General features: G+C 46.3%; 1 long non-coding RNA gene across 1 annotated transcript in view; it reads left to right on the top strand.

Moving 5' to 3' along the window:
• Nucleotides 1-14,022, top strand: part of LOC141974308 (uncharacterized) — a 41,038-nt gene extending 27,016 nt beyond the window's left edge. Inside the window, exons 3-4 of the long non-coding RNA XR_012635725.1 lie at nt 9,278-9,346; nt 13,518-14,022. This is a non-coding gene — a long non-coding RNA (uncharacterized LOC141974308). The remainder of the gene's footprint in view (nt 1-9,277; nt 9,347-13,517) is intronic.
• The last annotated feature ends 5,773 nt before the right edge of the window (nt 14,023-19,795 follow it).

The raw sequence follows: 19,795 nt of genomic DNA, 5'->3' as shown, positions 1-19,795 counted from the left end.
AGTAGGACTTGTGGCACCTTAGAGACTAACAAATTTATTTAAGCATAAGCTTTTGTGAGCTACAGCTCACTTCATCGGATGCATGTAGTGGAAAATACAATGGGGAGATTTTCTATACACAGAGAACATGAAACAATGGGTGTTACCATACACACTGTAACAAGAGTGATCAGGTAAGGTGAGCTATTACTGGGGGGGTGGAACCTTTTTTAGTGATAATCAAGGTGGGCCATTTCCAGCAGGTGACAAGAACATGTGAGGAACAGTGGGGGGGGGGGAGATAAACAAGGGGAAATAGTTTTACTTTGTGTAATGACACATCCACTCCCAGTCTTTATTCAAGCCTAAATTAATTCTATCCAGTTTGCAAATTAATTCCAATTCACCAGTCTCTCGTTGGAGTCTGTTTTTGACGTTTTTTTGTTGAAGAATTGCCACTTTTAGGTCTGTAATCGAGTGACCAAAGAGATTGAAGTGTTCTCCGACTGGTTTTTAAGTGTTATAATTCTTGACATCTGATTTGTGTCCATTTATTCTTTTACGTAGAGACTGTCCAGTTTGGCCAATGTACATGGCAGAGGGGCATTGCTGGCAGATGATGGCAAAGTCAAGGAATTATGATGTGATTGGAATAACAGAGACTTGGTGGGATAACTCACATGACTGGAGTACTGTCATGGATGGATATAAGCTGTTCAGGAAGGACAGGCAGGGCAGAAAATGTGGGGGAGTTGCACTGTATGTAAGAGAGAAGTATGACTGCTCAGAGCTCAAGTATGAAACTGCAGAAAAACCTGAGAATCTCTGGATAAGTTTAGAAGTGTGAGCAACAAGGGTGATGTCGTGGTGGGAGCCTGCTATAGACCACCGGACCAGGGGGATGAGTTGGATGAGGCTTTCTTCCGGCAACTCGCAGAAGTTACTAGATCGCACGCCCTGGTTCTCATGGGAGACTTCAATCACCCTGATATCTGCTCGGAGAGCAATACAGCGGTGCACAGACAATCCAGGAAGTTTTTGGAAAATGTAGGGGACAATTTCCTGGTGCAAGTGCTGGAGGAACCAACTAGGGGCAGAGCTCTTCTTGACCCGCTGCTCACAAACCGGGAAGAATTAGATGGGGAAGCAAAAGTGGATGGGAACCTGGGAGGCAGTGACCATGAGATAGTCGAGTTCAGGATCCTGACACAAGGAAGAAAGGAAAGCAGCAGAATACAGACCCTGGACTTCAGAAAAGCAGACTTTGACTCCCTCAGGGAACTGATGGGCAAGATCCCCTGGGAGAATAACATGAGGGGGAAAGGAGTCCAGGAGAACTGGCTGTATTTTAAAGAATCCTTATTGAGGTTACAGGGACAAACCATCCCGATGTGTAGAAAGAATAGTAAATATGGCAGGCGACCAGCTTGGCTTAACAGTGAAATCCTTGCTGATCTTAAATACAAAAAAAGAAGCTTACAAGAAGTGGAAGATTGGACAAATGACCAGGGATGAGTATAAAAATATTGCTTGGGCTTGCAGGAGTGAAATGAGGAAGGCCAAATCACACCTGGAATTGCAGCTAGCAAGAGATGTTAAGAGTAACAAGAAGGGTTTCTTCAGGTATCTTAGCAACAAGAAGAAAGTCAAGGAAAGTGTGGGCCCCTTACTGAATGAGGGAGGCAACCTAGTGACCGAGGATGTACTCAATGCTTTTTTTGCCTCTGTCTTCACGAACAAGGTCAGCTCCCAGACTACTGCACTGGGCAGCACAGCATGGGGAGAAGGTGACCAGCCCTCTGTGGAGAAAGAAGTGGTTCGGGACTATTTAGAAAAGCTGGACGTGCACAAGTCCATGGGGCCGGATGTGTTGCATCCGAGAGTGCTAAAGGAGTTGGCGGATGTGATTGCAGAGCCATTGGCCATTATCTTTGAAAACTCATGGTGATCGGGGGAGGTCCTGGACGACTGGAAAAAGGCTAATGTAGTGCCCATCTTTAAAAAAGGGAAGAAGGAGGATCTGGGGAATTACAGGCCAGTCAGCCTCACCTCAGTCCCTGGAAAAATCATGGAGCAGGTCCTCAAGGAATCACTTCTGAAGCACTTAGAGGAGAGGAAAGTGATCAGGAACAGTCAGCATGGATTCACCAAGGGCAAGTCATGCCTGACTAATCTAATTGCCTTCTGTGACGAGATAACTGGTTCTGTGGATGAAGGGAAAGCAGTGGACATGTTGTTCCTTGACTTTAGCAAAGCTTTTGACACTGTCTCCTACAGTATTCTTGCCAGCAAGTTAAAGAAGTATGGGCTGGATGAATGGACTATAAGGTGGATAGAAAGCTGGCTAGATTGTCAGGCTCAACGGGTAGTGATCAATGGCTCCATGTTTAGTTGGCAGCCGGTATCAAGTGGAGTGCCCCAAGGGTTGTTCCTCGGGCCGTTTTTGTTCAATATCTTCATAAATGATCTGGAGGATGGTGTGGATTGCACCCTCAGCAAGTTTGCAGATGACACTAAACTGGGAGGAGAGGTAGATACGCTGGAGGGTAGGGATAGGATACAGAGGGACCTAGCCAAATTGGAGGATTGGGCCAAAAGAAATCTGATGAGGTTCAACAAGGACAAGTGCAGAGTCCTGCACTTAGGATGGAAGAATCCCATGCACCCCTACAGACTAGGGACCGAATGGTTCGGCAGCAGTTCTGCAGAAAAGGACCTAGGGGTTACAGTGGACGAGAAGCTGGATATGAGTCAACAGTGTGCCCTTTTTGCCAAGAAGGCCAATGGCATTTTGGGATGTATAAGTAGGGGCATTGCCAGCAGATCGAGGGACGTGATCGTTCCCCTCTATTCGACATTGGTGAGGCCTCATCTGGAGTACTATGTCCAGTTTTGGGCCCCACACTACAAGAAGGATGTGAAAAAATTGGAAAGAGTCCAGTGGAGGGCAACAAAAATGATTAGGGGTCTGGAACACATGACTTCTGAGGAGAGGCTGAGGGAACTGGGGATGTTTAGTCTACGGAAGAGAAGAATGAGGGGGGATTTGATAGCTGCTTTCAACTACCTGAAAGGGGGTTCCAAAGAGGATGGTTCTAGACTGTTCTCAGTGGTAGCAGATGACAGAACAAGGAGTAATGGTCTCAAGTTGCAGTGCGGGAGGTTTAGGTTGGATATTAGGAAAAACTTTTTCACTCGGAGGGTGGTGAAACACTGGAATGCGTTACCTAGGGAGGTGGTGGAATCTCCTCCCTTAGAAGTTTTTAAGGTCAGGCTTGACAAAGCCCTGGCCGGGATGATTTAATTGGGGATCAGTCCTGCTTTGAGCAGGGGGTTGGACAAGATGACCTCCTGAGGTCCCTTCCAACCCTGATATTCTATGATATATCACATTGGTAGATGTGCAGGTGAATGAGCCTCTGATAGTGTGGCTGATGTGTGTCTCCTGTTCCAGCTGCCATTGCTTTAGCTACCTCCAAAGCTTTCTCAGTCAGCTGCTTTCTGACCCCTTCGCACAGGAGCTGTGCACCCTGCTGTTATGACAAACAGGTTCTCTAAAGGGGTGTTACAGTATGGTTACGTACAGGATCTTAGAGAGTGCTACTTTCCAGAGTGCTTGCGGAGAGAGGACAGGACATGTGGAGGAATGGATCACGCCTGGTATTGCACTGCCTGCGCTCTCTCTTTTCATGCTTGAATATTGAACGTGGTGTCAGCAGGGAGTTGGCTCTTCCAGATGTGTGAACGCAGAAACTACGACTATTGCAACAAGAAAAAACCAACCACCACAACAACAGCCACACAAAGAGCCTCATCTTAATCCTGGTGGCATACCAGATTCCTGAGCAGATGGACGTGAAGAGGGATGTGTTCAGCAACTGGACATTCTTTAGATCACACTGGGAAAACTACAAAATTGCAACAGGGCAGGATAAAAAGGAAAACAAAATAAGAGCAGCCACCCTATTCGCTGTAATGGGCAAAGATTGCCACATGCTCCAACAGCATCTGGATGTGTTGGCAGCCAACTGGGAGGACCCATGTAAAATCCTAGAAGCGCTACAAAAGCATTTTCAACCCACAAAAATGTCATATATGAAAAGTATTGTTTCAACAAGTGTGATCAAGAATCTGGAGAATCAACAGATCAGTCTAGTGCCAAACTGCGTAAAATGGTTGACTCAGGGCAATTATCAAAACTTAAAAGATGAACTAATTTGTGATTAGTAATAGGGATGAAAGATGCAGGATCTGGAATGAGAATGTTCTCCCAAAGCTAGTGAACAAAATCACATCCAAATGCAGAGCATAAGCGAAGCAGGCACAGAGATAATACACCACAGAGTACAGAGAAAGCATGAAAATACAGGGAAAAAATACACCAAAGTGTGTGCAAAAGCCAGTGCACAAATATAAAGCAGAGGCAACAAACAAAATGCAAAGGAAGGCCTGTGGGTACTGGGTGGAAAAAACATGATAATGGAAAATGCCCTGTGTATGGAGTCACTGTATAACTCTGGCAAGATAAATCGTTATGCCAAAGCTTCCAGACAAGAAAAACAAAATAACAAATGCTCCCTATTGAGGAAGCAAGCACATATATGAGATTAATGCAGTGCAAAATAGCAAAAATAAATGAATTGTAAAGCTCAGACAAGTAGTCCCTGCAAAGACAAGACAGCACCTGAGAACAACTAGGATTCCAAATAGGCAGGGAATATGTTAAGCTACAAATATTTCCTCAACATTATGCAAGAGAAGAAAGTGAAATTGCAACCGAGCAAAGCCAAATTAAAATTATATGATGATACAGTCATGATACCACTAAAGCAATGTAAATGACAAGCCGAATACCAAGTGAAAGTATAAAGGCTGAAATTTCAGGTAGTACAGACAATAGAGAAGCCACTCTTTCAGCTAAAACATAAGGTAAATTCATGAACCTAATGACTCTAAATCTGGGACAAATGAGTCACACAATAAACAAAAAGGCAAAAGCAAAACCATATCCCGATCAGACAATATCCTGTGACATCCCTGCAGAAAAGTTGCTAAAAATTACCAGGATGTTTTGGAAGGACTGGGATGTCTCCCAGGCATGTTACACCTGGAAACAGAGAAAACGATTCAGCCAGGACCGCACAAGCATTGCAGAAATACCCATTGCATTAAGACAAAAACTAATGGGGGCAATAAAGCCAATGGAAAAACTAGGCCTCATTGTTAAATTCACAGAGCCCATAAGTTGGATGAGCAGCGAGGCAGCCACTGAGAATTTGCATAGACCCAAGCAACTTAAACAAACCACTTAAAAGAGCCCACGACCAAATTCCTACAATTGAAGAAATATGACCTGATTTGGCAAAAACACAACCATTCCCAGCATTTGATGCCAAAGATGATAATTGGAAGGTGCTACTGGATAAGTAAAGCTGCCACCTCGCCACATTTAGGACATCAGCAGGTAGATACAGATGGCTGAAGATGCCCTTTGGGACCAAACCTGCTGCAGAAGAATACCAGCAGCCACAGCAAGATGTACAAACCAGACTCACAGAAATCAGTGCCACAACTGGTGACATTCTGGTGTACAGACACGGCGACAGCATGGCAAAAGTCAGGGAAGATCATGACCACAGCCTCATCTGTCAGCTAGAAAGAACCAGGGAAGTAAATCTAAAAGATAAAATTGCAGTTGACTGCAGCACCACATCTGGGACACTGGCTGACCTCCCAAGGGCTATGACCTGACCCTGAGAAGGTAAAAGCAATATAGCAGATGCCCACAGCTAGAGCTATTAGATCAGGTCAAAGACTATTACTGGATGAGCTACTGCCAGCAGGAGAGTGAGTGTGTGGGGAGGGGGGTGAGAAAACCTGGATTTGTGCTGGAAATGGCCCACCTTGATTATCATGCACATTGTAGGGAGAGTGGTCACTTTGGATGAGCTATTACCAGCAGGAGAGTGAGTTTGTGTGTGTGGTTTTTGGAGGGGGGTGAGGGGGTGAGAGAACCTGGATTTCTGCAGGAAATGGCCCACCTTGATTATCATACACATTGTGAAGAGAATGGTCACTTTGGATGGGCTATTACCAGCAAGAGAGTGAGTTTGTCGGGGGGGGGGGCGGAGGGTGAGAAAACCTGGATTTGTGCTGGAAATGGCCCAACTTGATGATCACTTTAGATAAGCTATTACCAGCAGGAGAGTGGGGTGGGAGGAGGTATTGTTTCATGGTGTCTGTGTATATAATGTCTTCTGCAATTTCCACAGTATGCATCCGATGAAGTGAGCTGTAGCTCACGAAAGCTCATGCTCAAATAAATTGGTTAGTCTCTAAGGTGCCACAAGTACTCCTTTTCTTTTTGCGAATACAGACTAACACGGCTGTTACTCTGAAACCTGTTATTAGGACTGGTAAACTATCTGACAAAATTTCCTCCAAGCTCCTTGGATGTGTGCAAAGTCCTGAGGACAATGCAGTATGAACATGATGTTACCATCACACATATGAAAGCTGAAATACTACAGAGTAAACAAAGAGCCATACCTCTTCGGTGAGACAGGCCTTGGGGGAACACTCCTTCAAAAGGGACAGCCACTAGCTTTCACATCAAGTTCACTATCACCACCGGAACAAAGACACTCCCAAAGTGAAAAGGAAGGGCTTGCAAGAGGTGAAAGCTATTTTCTCACTGTGTGAATTAAATAAATCAGTTTGAAAAAACAAATTCCATCCTTTGCACAAGTAAGGGTTGTCATTGCGGATCATCAGCTGGGTCTGAGACCTGAACCCTCCAGTTCGCAACACAGGTCTCCTGGCAAGTGAACCTCACCCACATGCTGCAGAGGAAGGTGAGTAACCGCCAGGTTCACTGCCAAACTGACCTGGGGGGAAATTCCTTCCTGACCCCACAATGGTGAGCGTTAGACCCTGAGCAAGAACCAGCCAGCGAAGCACCTGAGAGGGAGAATGCTCGGTGCCACCTCAGAGCCTGGCCCTCCTCATCCAATGTCCCATCTCCAGCTATGGCCATACCTGACGCTTCAGAGGAAGGAAATTAAAAAACTCTCCCAGAATGCATTGAGGGAGAGAATTCCTTCCTGACCTCTGTCAGTGGCCAACCAAAACCCTGAAGCATGTGCTTTAGGAGCATAAGACATAAACAGGAAGTGAGTCCCAGAGCTGCTGAGCCCTGCCCCCACCATCACAGCCTCATCATACAATCACATTCATAAATTTGTCCATCTCTTTCTTAAAATTAATTGTTTGCCCCAACAACTCCTATTGGGCAGCTATTCCGGAACCTCACTCCTCTGATAATTAGAAACCTTCTAATTGCCAGCCTGAATTTGTTCATGGCCAGTTTATATCTGTTTGTTCTTTTGTCAGCATTGTTCTGTAGGTTAAATAGCTCGTCAGCCTCCCAGGTATTTACTCTCCTAATGTTTATAGAGAGCAATCCTATCCCCTCTCAGCCTTCTTTCTCCTACACTGAACAAGCCAAGATCTTCCAGTCTCCTCTCATAAGACAGGCTCTCTGTTCCCCTGATCATCCTAGTAGCTCTTCTCTGCACCTGTTCCTATTTAAATGCATCTTTCTTGAACATGGGTGACCAGAATTGTACACAGTATTACAAATGAGGTCTTACCAGTACCTTGTACAATGGCATTAATAGAGATAGAGATCTCTATTGGAAATGCCTCGCCTGATACGTCCTAGCAATACATTTGCCTGTTTCACAGCAGCAACATATTGGTGGTTCATAGTCATCCTGTGATCAACCCATGCACTCAGGTTTCTCTCCTCCTTTGTCACTTCCAACTGATGAGCCCACAGCTTATCACAAAAAAATCTTATTATTAGACCCTAAGTGCATGATCTTGCATTTTGTACTATTAAATTTCATGCCATTTCTGTCACTTCAGTCATCAAGATCCTCCAAATCTTCTGTGTAATATTCCGATCCTCCTCTGGATTGACGATGCCTCCAAACTTCATATCAGCAGCACATTTCATTAGCTCACGTCCTACTCTTTTTGCCAAGGACATTGAGTAAAAATATTGAATAAGGTTAATCCCAAGATTGATCCTTGAGGAACTCCACTAGCAACCTCCCTCCAGTCTGATAATTCACCTTTCGGTACAACCCGTTGGCTTCTCCCCTTTAGCCAGTTCCTTAGCCACCTTACAATGCTTGTACTGATCCCCATCTTCCCTAATTTAACTAATAATTTTCCCTGTGGTGCCGTGTGTGCTTTAGTGAAGTCGAAGTATATTCGATCTACTGCGTGGTGCACAGCAAAACAGAGGCATTCCACATCTCAGCCATTTGCCCCGCATTCCAGGTTCGACAGTTGGGAGGCCTGTGCAAGACTTGTCTGAACATTGCAAACGCTTGGGCACCTTCCAATAGCAGCTATCATTTGTTAAAACAACGTGCCAGAGAAATGTCTCCTTCTTGCTCCCCCAAATGTGACATTTCTCCCCGGAATATCACTGGCCTCAAGCCCAGGATGGGTAAGACCCAGTCTGGACTTCTGACAGATTTAAGGTCTGAGGTCAGATCTCATTATCCTTTAGGGTTACAAACAGGGACTTTGTACCAATGGGAAGGGAGATTCCCAGCTTACCTGCTGGGGGATCACCCAGCGTTTGTCTCTAGAGCAGGAAGCTCCCAGGATAGTGGCTCTTAAAATGACAGCGTTATTCTGCATGACAAAGCTACTTGCATTCTCTTTTAGAGGTTTCAAAAATGTTAATTGTTTTATTGCTCTCTCTTTCTGTGGCCTCTATGTAGCAAAGGAAGCCCAGCTTTGCAGACAGAGGGACAGGAAAACATCCCAATGCCATTGTTTTTAAACTGGAAAGCAATTCTAAAACTACTTTCTCTGGAATTGTGGCATTTTCAGAATTTACGTAGTGGTGGGATAAAGGTTTTGCTTATGCAACCTTTGTACCACACCATCTTGGCTTCTCTCTGTGTATGTGCTTGTGTACATGTATTTATACAGAGTCATCAATTTTAAGGCCAGAAAGGATCATTGTGGTAATCTACTCTGACCTCCTGCTTAATACAGGCCAGAGAATTTCACCCAGGGATTCCTGCATCAGCCTGTAACTTCTGATTGAGCTAGAGCAGATCTTTTAGAAACAGACATCCAGCTTGATTTAAAGATTCCAAGTGATGGATTATCCACCATGTCCCTAGATAAATTGTTCCAGTGGTTAATCACCCTCTCTGCTAAGAATGGACCCCTGATTTCTCATTAGAATTTGTTACACTTCATATTCCAGCCACTGGATCTTGTTCTGCCTTTGTCTGCTAGATTAAGGAACCTCTGCTGTAAGAACTCTCTTCTCCATGTAAGTAGATGTATAGCTATATATAAAATGGGGATTGTTATTTATTTCCAGTAGTGCCCACAATGTGTTGGGTAGATAGACAGACAGACAGAAGGATGTGCATAGGGATGGATAGATCGAGGTCGGTCCCCCATCAGCATTCTACAGAGATGAGTCTCCAAGAAAGGAGGGTCTTTGGCATGGAGAAGGCAGTGGTCTTACAGATGAGCTCAGAGAGGAAATCCCATTCATTGGGGGCAGCATAGGAGAAGGCATGGAACCATTTGTGTGACAAACTGAAAAATGTTTAGACAAGGCTGGTGTAGTTGGTGGAGCAGAAGGGATGATGTGAAATGAGACAAGGGCTGGTGAACTGCAGGGACGGAGACATGCTGTACTTTGAAGGCAGTGACAAGACCCTCAATTTTGACGCACGGAGATGTCAGAGTGATGGGGAAATTCTGTGCAGCAAAAACATCTGCAACTAGATGAAGGGATCCAAGCAGGCTCCAGGGTGAATGTGCCAGCTCCCTGCATGTTACTAATAGCTGGGTGGGGCAAGGATAAAGCCAGGGGCATGTGCCAGCTTCTCCCCTCAAGCCACTTTCAGAGGCTGGGAATGAGATTCTGCCCAAGACCTCCAGGCAACACTGGGCATTGGGAGCAGAAATGGCATGAATAATTACAACAGTAACTAAAGGTTGAAAAAAGAACAGGAGTACTTGTGGCACCCTAGAGACTAACAAATGTATTAGAGCATAAGCTTTCGTGGGCTACAGCTCACTTCATCAGATGCACAGAATGGAAGATATTGTAAGAAGATATATCTATATATAGATATAGATATACACACACACATACAGAGAAGGTGGAAGTTGCCATACAAACTGTAAGAGGCTAATTAATGAAGATGAGCTATAGCTATATGTATGTATGTAACCCTTCTGCCTGTCAGAGTTGGCAGCAACAAGGGCTGGGTTCAGTATCTAGGGGATACATTCCAATAACACAATGCAAAACCGGCTCGAGCCCCCACCCAGTGACCTGGGACAAATATATACCACCCCCGCTGGGCGCCTCCAAGAGGCAATACTTCCCCTCTCGCAAGCACTGTAGTCTGAGTGTAGCAAAAAGCCTTTTAATAACAGAGAGAAACAATGTGGCATTATGTTGGGGAAACACCACCAACAGGATTCATAACACAACCCATGAGCAAAACCCACCCCAAGCAAATTTGGGGCACATCCTTTCCCTTTGGTTCTTGAGTCCAGCAACCCCAAATCACCCAAAGTCCCAAAAGTCCAATGACCCAAAAGTCTCTGTCCCTGGTCAGGGCAGCCCCAGAGTTCAAAAGTTTATCTGCAGAGTTTTACCTCCCAACCTGGGCAGAGATTGAGGGGGAGGGGTTAAGGGGCATCTTACATGGTCCAACACTGATGGCCCCACCTCTCCATGGGGCTCCGCTCCACCAGCCACTCCACTCACTGTCCCACAAACTGCTCTTCTCTACCAGCCGCTCCGCTCACCGCCCCGCAAACTGCTCTACCATATAGCTTCAGGCTCCCCCACTACTTAACACAACACTCAGTGATTTCAGCTTGTAGTAGGAGAGCCTCAGTGCTGGTACACCATTAGCCCAAAGTGAATTCAGCTCAGCAGCCTGTAACTAGACTCCTAATAGAATCAAAATTAGCTCTGATATTCCACACTGGAGAGAGGAGGCAGTACAATTAGCATGTAAGGCCCTCACCCGGCGAGGGGGGGGGGGGTGTGTCTATACCACCAAGCATTAATACCTATTCCCAGCCTCTCTCAATTCACAGTTTTGGAACCCATGTCCCTTGCCTAGTGAGTGCTACTTAGTTGATGGTGAGTCCCTCCATCATAACAAAAGGCCAAGTGCAGTTCCACTGTCCTTGATTCCCATAATCAGGGTAATAACAATTTATTCCTCCTGCCCCAATAATAGAGACACTGGGGATCCCACAGCAGCCAAAGTGACCATTTGGGCAGCTATGGCCTCATTCTAGGCGGGGTGGGTGTGCCTATGCAAATGAGGTCAGCCCCTGAAGTTCTTTTCCACACTTGCCACACCTCACCACCAGATGTCAGGGTGGAGCTCATCCTGACTCTGCTTACATGTATATATATATATCTTCTTACTATATGTTCCATTCTGTGCATCCGATGAAGTGGGCTGTAGCCCACGAAAGCTTATGCTCTAATACATTTGTTAGTCTCTAGGGTGAAGAAGGAGTGAGCACAAATTCTTGGAGTGAGCACAAATTCTTGGAGTGAGTGAGCATGCTTGTTTGTGGTTTTTTGTTTTTGTTTTTTTCCTTTTGCCTTGCTTAAAGTTTACAGTCTGGTCTGTTGGGGACTGTGTGTTTAGGGACTATGTGAGAGTGGGGGCCAGAGGCCTGCTAGTTGAGTGTGCACTATCAAGGCTCTAACCTCCTGTCCTTTGAGCCCTTGATTTTTGATCACCCTTAATCATACTTGTAATCACCCTTCCCCTGTGTGTTGAGGAGGCAGGGCTGACATAGGACAGAAAGGCTTAAAAGCCAAACGTTAAGCAACCAAGGGGAGGTAGCAAGCAGGTGGCAGCAAACAGGAGAGTTGGAGATGGAGTTTGTAGGAGGGAGAAAGAATAAAATCATCATGGTTCAGACAGGCCTCATTGCCAATGCCAACACTGCTCCTGGCTCCTCCACTTGCACCTGTGTCCAGACAGAGAACCAGACCATGGATGCCTCTACCCAGGTCCTGGTGTGGATTTGCAGAGACTGTGGCCTGCATTTCCCCATCATAGAAAGCCAGGCTGGGGAGACCATCCAGTGTGAGAGGTGCCTGCTGGTAGATTCTCTCAGGAAGCAGGTGGGAGAGCTAGGGGAGGAGGTGGATCTGGGGAGCCTCTGTGCACACAAGGAATTCACTGAAAACCTGCATATGGAGACCTCCAAGGCTGAGGAAGTAATCCAGCTTGAGCGCATGGGAGTAGCACCACCAGGGGAGGAGTAAACCGCTCCTGCACAGGGAGGAAGCTGACTGCTGGTTACTCCTGGCAGCAGGTAGTGCTCCATCTCTGCTCCCAACCCAGCATCCATAGAAATAAAAAAAACTAATCTGCTGCCCTGGTAACAAGGGATGAAGAATCTCTCCAAAAGGTGGAGGAGCAGAAGCCATATACCCCCAAGGCTGGGAGGGTTGTGGCCACCACTCCCAAAAGGAAACAAAGGTTGTTAGTAGTCAGTGACTCCATTTTAAGGGGGACAGAGGCATCCATTTTCTGTCCTGGCCTAGCCTGGCACAACAGGAGATGTGCTGCCTGCCAAGGGCCCATATCTGGGACATTATAGAAGGATTGCCTAGGATCACCGGGTCCTCTGACAACTACCCCATGCTGCTCATCCATGTGGGCAAAATGATACTGCAAGGTATGACCCTGAGCAGATCAGAAGTGACTATAGGGCTTAGGGAGTGGTGTTCTCATCGATCCTTCCGATCAAGGGTAGTGGCCCAGAGGCATCCTGGAGGTAAATACATAGCTGTGTGGATGGTGTCACAGGGAGGGCTTTGGCTTCCTCAACCATGGGATGCTGTTCCAAGAAGAACTGCTGAGCAGAGATGAGGTCCACCTGTCAAGGAAGGGGAAGAGTATTTTTGGGTACCGTGGCAAATTGCCGGCACTACTTTGATGGGTCTCGCACTTTGTCTTCTTGGGGAGGGTTCAGGGCACCGTTTCTCGCCCCTGAACTGGGGTATTAACTGCCCCACTAGTGTCCTAGAGGAGGGGAGTGGAGAGGGAGGGGCCCGGGCCCACCCTCTACTCCAGGTCCCAGCCCAGGGGCCCTAGGGATAGCAGTAAACCGCTTGAACTAGCAGTTCCTTCCCCTGGGCTACTTCCCTCTCCTGCCCTTCAGCTTGTGGGGCTTCCTGCCCCCCCACCCCCTGCACAAACCAGGTGTCCCTTTACCTAGGGTCTTGGTCTTCTTAGCCCACCACAGCACTTCTTCAAACTCTTCTCGGCTTCCCTCCAAACTGCTCTTTGCTCCAACACCAATCCACTCTGCTGCAACTCATCTCCTTGTCTGATTGAAGCAGGGGGGTTTTATCAGGTGACTGGCTTCAGGTGCTCTAATTGGCTTCAGGTGCTTTAATTAATCTATAGCAAACTTTCTTCCCTCTACAGGAAATAAGGCTCCCTTCTAACACTATCCTGCTGATAAAACCAGAGAGAGGAGGTTGGCCGATGGAGTTTCCTGTGACTGTGGGGCCGTTTTCCGATCCTCGGTCCATTCACGTATCCGGGCGGAGTTCCTCTGGGCGGCGTCCACCGACTCCCTTGATGCTTTTGAGGAGCGGTGGGCCCTGTCCAAGGTTCTCTGCTCGGTGTCCCCGTCCGGTTCCCTTTGTTTGACCCTTTGATTGGGGGAGAGAGTAAGGGACCCCAGCCCCAGCCATTGCTGCTGCGGACACCACCACCTTAGAGGGGTCCTTTCACACGTGGGTGCACGTGCCCCCGCCCCGGATTGTCCACCCCACAGCCTGCCCCTCTTGTTGGGTGCTTTGAAAGGAGGGAATTGTTGGTGACACTGGGCGTGGCGCCAGGTAACTCGAGGGGGTGGCAGACGTTGAGAGTCGATGAAGCCCCCTCGCTCTGGGCACAAGGTAACTCGGAAGGGTGGAAGACCACGAGAGTCGAGGAAGCCCCCCGCCCTGGGCCCAGGCAAGCCTGAACACTTCCCTCCCCTGAAGCTAATGAGAAAACAATTGTGATTGGTTGCTGTGTTACACATTACATATGCTGTTGTTTTTGTTTTGTAAGTGTGTTATGCAAATAAAAACATCTTTTTTGCTTAAAAAAAAAAAACACTCTCCTGCTGCCTTCTGGCCATGGTGTATCACATAACAGACAGGCTAACTTAGTGAGGCAAGCTTTAAACTAGGTTCGATGGAGCCAGGAGACAAAAGTCTGCAGGTAAGTCCAAAACATGGAAACCTGGGAGAATGGTCAGAATCTGTGGGTAATCTGGACAACCACAGCAGGGACAAAGGAGATACAAGAGGGATTATAGAGGGGAAATCTAATGAACATCTCAAATGTCTAATACTAATGCAAGAAATATGGAAAATAAACAGGAAAAACTAGAAATACTATGTATAATCACAATTATGATATATTTGACATCACAGAAACTTGGTGGGATAATTTATATGACTGGAATATTGGGAGAGAAGGGTACAGCTTGCCTAGGAAGGACAGGCAGGGGAAAAGGAGGAGGTGTTGCCTTGTATATCAGAGATGTATATGCTTTCACTGAGGTTGAGATAGAAGTGGGAGACAGACTTGATGGGAGACAGTCTCTGGGTGAGGATAAAAGGATAAAAACAAGGTTGATGTCATGGTAGGGGTCTACTATAGACTACTGAATCAGGAAGAAAAATGGATGCAGCTTTTTTAAACAACTAACAAAATAATCCAAAGCACAGGACTTGGTGGTGATAAGGGAATTCAGCTCCCCAGATATCTGTTGGGAAAATAATACAGCCGGGCACAGATTATCCAACAAGTTCTTGGGAGGCACTGGAGACAACATTTTATTGCAAAAGATGAAGAAAGCAACTAGGAGAGAGGCAGTTCTAGATTTCATTCGAATGAATAGGGGAAAACTGGTTGAGAATTTGAAGGTGGAAGACATCTTGGCTGAAAGTGATCATGAAATGACAAGAGATCACAATTCGAAGGAATGGTAGAAAGGAAAACAGCAGAATGAAGACAATAAATTTCGAGAAGGCAGACGTCAGCAAACTCAGAGAACTGGCCAGTAAGATCCCAAGGGAAGTATGTCTAAGGGAAAAAAGTTCAGGAGCGTTGGCAGGTTTTTAAAGAGACGTTATTAAGGGCACAAGAGCAAACTACCCTAATGCATAGGAAAGATGGGAAGTATCGTAAGAGGCTACCCTCGCTTCACCAGGAGATCTTCAATGATCTGAAACTCAAAAAAGAGTCCTACAAAAAATGGAAACTAGGTCAAATTACAAAAGATGAATATATATTAAAAAAACACATGCGTGTGGGGACAAAATTAGAAAGGCCAAGGCACAACACGAGATGAAACTAGCTAGGGACATAGAGGGTAACAAGAAAACATTTTGCAAATACATTAGAAACAAGAGGAAGACTCAATGAGGAGGGAAAGACAATAACAGAAAACCCAGCACTGTTGAATGCTTTTATTGTTTCAGTTTTCACCAAAAAGTGTAGCAGTGCTCACGCAACTAACATAGTGAACATCAGTATAAACGGGGTAGGATCTGAGGCTAAAGTAGGGAAAGAACAAGTCAAGAATTACTAAGGCTGTAGTGTGCACATCGCCTATGTTGGCATAGGTTATGGTGCTCAGGGATGTGAAAAACCCCTGAGAGACACAAGTTACACTGATATAAGGGCTCGTATGCACAGTGCTAAGTGGGCGGGAGAGTTTCTCCCAGTGACATAGCTTCTGCCACGCATGGAGGTGGGTTTTTTTATGCTGACCGGAGAGCTCTCACCCATCGGCACAGAGCATCTTCGCCAGATGTACTGCAGTATTGCTGTAGTGCTGTACATATACACGTGACCTTAAACAAGACAGATGTCTTCATGTCGGCAGGACCTGATGAAATACATCCTAGAATACTTAAGGAATTGGCTGAAGAGATCTCTGAGCCATTAGCAATTATCTTTCAGAACTTGTGGAGGACAGGCGAGATCCCAGAGGACAGAAAAAGGGCAAATATAAAAGGGGGCATAAGGACAACTCAGGAAATTATAGACCAGTCAGCTTAATTTCAGTACCCGGAAACATCATGGAGCAAATAAACAATTAACTTGTTAGCACCGAGACGATAATAAGGTGATAAGTAACAGCTAAAATGGATTTGTAAAGAACAAATAATGTCAAACCAACCTAGTATCCTTCTTTGACAGGGTAACCCGCCTTGCAGTTGGGGTAAATCAGTAGATGTGATATATCTCTACTTTAATAAGGCTTTTGATGCTATCTTACATGACCTTCTCATAAACAAACTAGTGAAATATAGCCCACTCCATATGAACTAAATATAAGGGGAGTGCATAACTGTTTGGAAAAGCATACTGAGAGAATAGTTGTCAATGGTTCACAATCAAGCTGGAAGGGCATATCAAGTGGGGTCCCACAGGGATCTGTCCTGGGTCTGGTTCTATTGAAAATCTTCATAAATCGTTTGAATAATGGCACAGAGAGTACACTTATAAAGTCTGAGGAAGATACCAAACTAGGAGGAGTTGCAAGCACTTTGGAGGACAGGATTAAAATTCAAAATGATCTTGACAAACTGGAGAAATGGTCTGAAATGAATAGGATGAAATTCAATGAAAAGTACTCCACTTACGAAGGAATAATCAATTGCACAAATACAAAATGGGCAATGACTGCGTAGGAAGGAGTACTGCAGAAAAGGATCTGGGGGTCAGAGTGGATCACAAACTGAATAAAAGTTAACAATGTAATATTGTTGTAAAAAAAGCAACTATCCGTCTGGGATGTACTAGAAGGAGTGTTGTCAGCAAGACACGAGAAGTAATTCTTCCATTCAGAACTGATAAAGCTTCATCTGGAGTACTGTGTCTAATTCAGGGTGCCACAATTCAGGAAAGATGTGGACAAACTGGAGAAAGTCCAGAGGAGAGCAACAAAAATAATTAAAGGTCTAGGAAACATTACCTACGAGGAAAGATTGAAAAAAATGGGTTTGTTTAGTCTGGAGAAGAGAAGACCAAGGGGGGACATAACAGTCTTCAAGTATGCAAAAAATTGTTATAAAGAGGAGGGTGATAAACTGTTCTCTTTAACCAATAAGGATAGGACAAGTAATAATGGTCTTAAATTGCAGCAAGGGAGATTTAGGTTAGACATTAGGAAACATTTCTGAACTAGTAGGGTAGTTAAGCACTGGAACAAATGACCAACGGAGGTTGTGGAATCTCTGGCATTGAAGGTTTTTAAGAATAGGTTAGGCAAACCTATTCTTGGGATGGTTTAGATAATACTTAGTCCTGACTCAGTGCAGGGGACTGGACTAGACGACCTATCGAGGTCCTTCCAATCCTACATTTCTATGATTTTATGAATATCCAGATTTATATTAATAAATATTTAAAATAACCAAGAGTTTTGGCAGGGATCTAAACCCTCCTGCTTTAGGGTGTGAGCTGACCTCTGGCTAGTGGGGTCAGGAGGAAACTATCCCTGGGGGATCGACTAACCATAGGGTTCTTGCACCTTCCTCTGAAGCATCTGGTGCTGGCCAATATCAGAGCCAGGGTCCTGGACTAGATGGACCTTGGGTCTGATCCAGTCTGGCAGTTCCTATGTTTCTGTGTTCTTAGGTCTTCAGAGATGGGTGAGGAGGAGTCCAGGGGACAGTGCTGATGGCTGTGTGGAGGCAGAGAAGAGAAGTTTTGGATGGTGTGGTGCTCAAAGGAGGAGAAGGAATGGAGACTGGAAGCACCAGGACAGGAGAAGTCCCACACCTCCCCAATGGTCCTGTGGGGATATCTCAAGGCAGGATATGTGCAAGGACAGACTGCTTAAGGAAGAGCAGGTGGAGAGGCAGTGTGGGGCAGCGGTCCTGGTTTCAGTGAGTGCAAGGAGAGAGGTGCAAAGGGTCTGAATGGTGTGGAGTGAACGTTCCACAGGGAGCAATAGAAGGGGTGGGGAATGGGTTGAGGCAGAAAATTGTGGGGTCCCAGGGATGCGATGGGAGGGGGGAAGGGTGTGATTGGCTATGACATGCCACAGGGAGGGCCACGGTTGGAGGAAATGCTACCAGCTGAAAGGAGAATGCAGAGGACAATGCGGAGCCAGGTATGGACAGGCTGAGGTGGCATGAGGGAGGGGGTGAGAAGGACTTACAAGGAGAGGCTGAGGGAACTGGAGTTATTTAGTCTGCAGAAGAGAAGAGTGAGGGGGGATTTGATAGCAGCCTTCAACTACCTGAGCGGGGTTCCAAAGAGGATGGATTTAGACTGTTCTCAGTGGTAGTGGATGACAGAACAAGGTGCAGTGGTCTCAAGTTGCAGTGGGGGAGGTCTAGATTGGATATTAGGAAACACTATTTCACTAGGAGAGTGGTGCAGCACTGGAATGGGTTCCCTAGGGTGGTGGAATCTCCATCCTTAGAGGTTTTTAAGGCCCGGCTTGACAAAGGCCTGGCTGGGATGATTTAGTTGGCTTTGGTCCTGCTTTGAGCAGGGAGTTGGACTAGATGACCTCCTGAGGTCTCTTCCAACCCTGATATTCTAGGATTCTATGATTCTATGAGGCAGTGAAAGGCATGGAGGGGAGAGGTAAGGAAAGAAGCAAATGGGAAGTGAATATGGGGCAGGAGCAAGGCAGCTGAGGAGCGTGATGATGGGCTCAGATAGGGTGGTGAGGAAGCAATGAATTACCTAGTTAAGCAAATGATCGTTCTTTAGGTGACTAGGGCAGATAATCAGCCAGTGAGGACTGCAGATGATCAGATGGAGAATAAGCGACTAGCTAGGAGATAAACAGTTAATTACCTCGCAGCAGATTAGATATGTGGCGGTTAAGCTGCTGCGAGAGCAACAAACTGAGCAAATCAGATGAGCCAAGTTAATTATGCAGAGACTCCAGTGAGACTCAAATCGGAGAATCCAGGGAGCGGCAGGAGAAATGAGCAAAGGAGCTGCACAAACAGGCTGTTTTCTGTGGGGGTGATTTGCTAAGAGGTCTCAGCTATTGGCTGTGTGCACCACGGCAGCCAGCCAAAGACCCTAAGGGGAGTCTGGGGAGCTGGAGCAGGGGCAGGAAGCCTCTCTCCAAAAGCCAGCAACATCTGCTGTGGTCCAGAGAGCCAAAGCTGAGGTGAGGCAGGTGTGGGTGTGAGGTGCATTCAGAGGGGCTGGGCAGAGCCCCAGTGATGAGCAAGTGAACAGGTCATTGCGTCGGCATTTTGGAGGAGATGGGCCGAGGTGAGGGAGTGAAGTGAGAGAGAGTGTATGTGCACAGGCATGTGTGCATGCAGGCCTGTGCGGGAATGCACACGTGTGTCTTTGCAAGAGCATGTGTATGTTGCATGATGAGAGAGGAAGGAAGATTTTATACCATGGTTATAAACAATGGGTTAATTCCTGGTAAACCCTCTCTTGCCTTCAGTGGGAGTTAGCCTCAGGAACAGGAACAGGAGCAGAGCCTGCCCCCTAGTACGTGCCCGTAGCTGAGCCTGCAGACAGCTATTGCATTGAAGCACATTTCCTGCGCTGTGCTGGGCACTGGCAGAGGCAGTTGGGTTAGCACTGGCCCACGAGCTCTGTATGAGCGGGGCAGGTGAAGCCAAATACTTTTGCTAATCCCAGCTCCGGAGAGCTGCTCTCAGGTTACAGACGATGTGAATAGGATCTATGTTCCAGGAGGATCA

This window comes from Natator depressus, chromosome 18 (genome assembly GCF_965152275.1).
Source record: "Natator depressus isolate rNatDep1 chromosome 18, rNatDep2.hap1, whole genome shotgun sequence".
Taxonomy (NCBI): domain Eukaryota; kingdom Metazoa; phylum Chordata; order Testudines; family Cheloniidae; genus Natator; species Natator depressus.
Note: the sequence above shows the minus strand (reverse complement) of the source record. Positions and strands in the feature narration are given on the sequence as shown.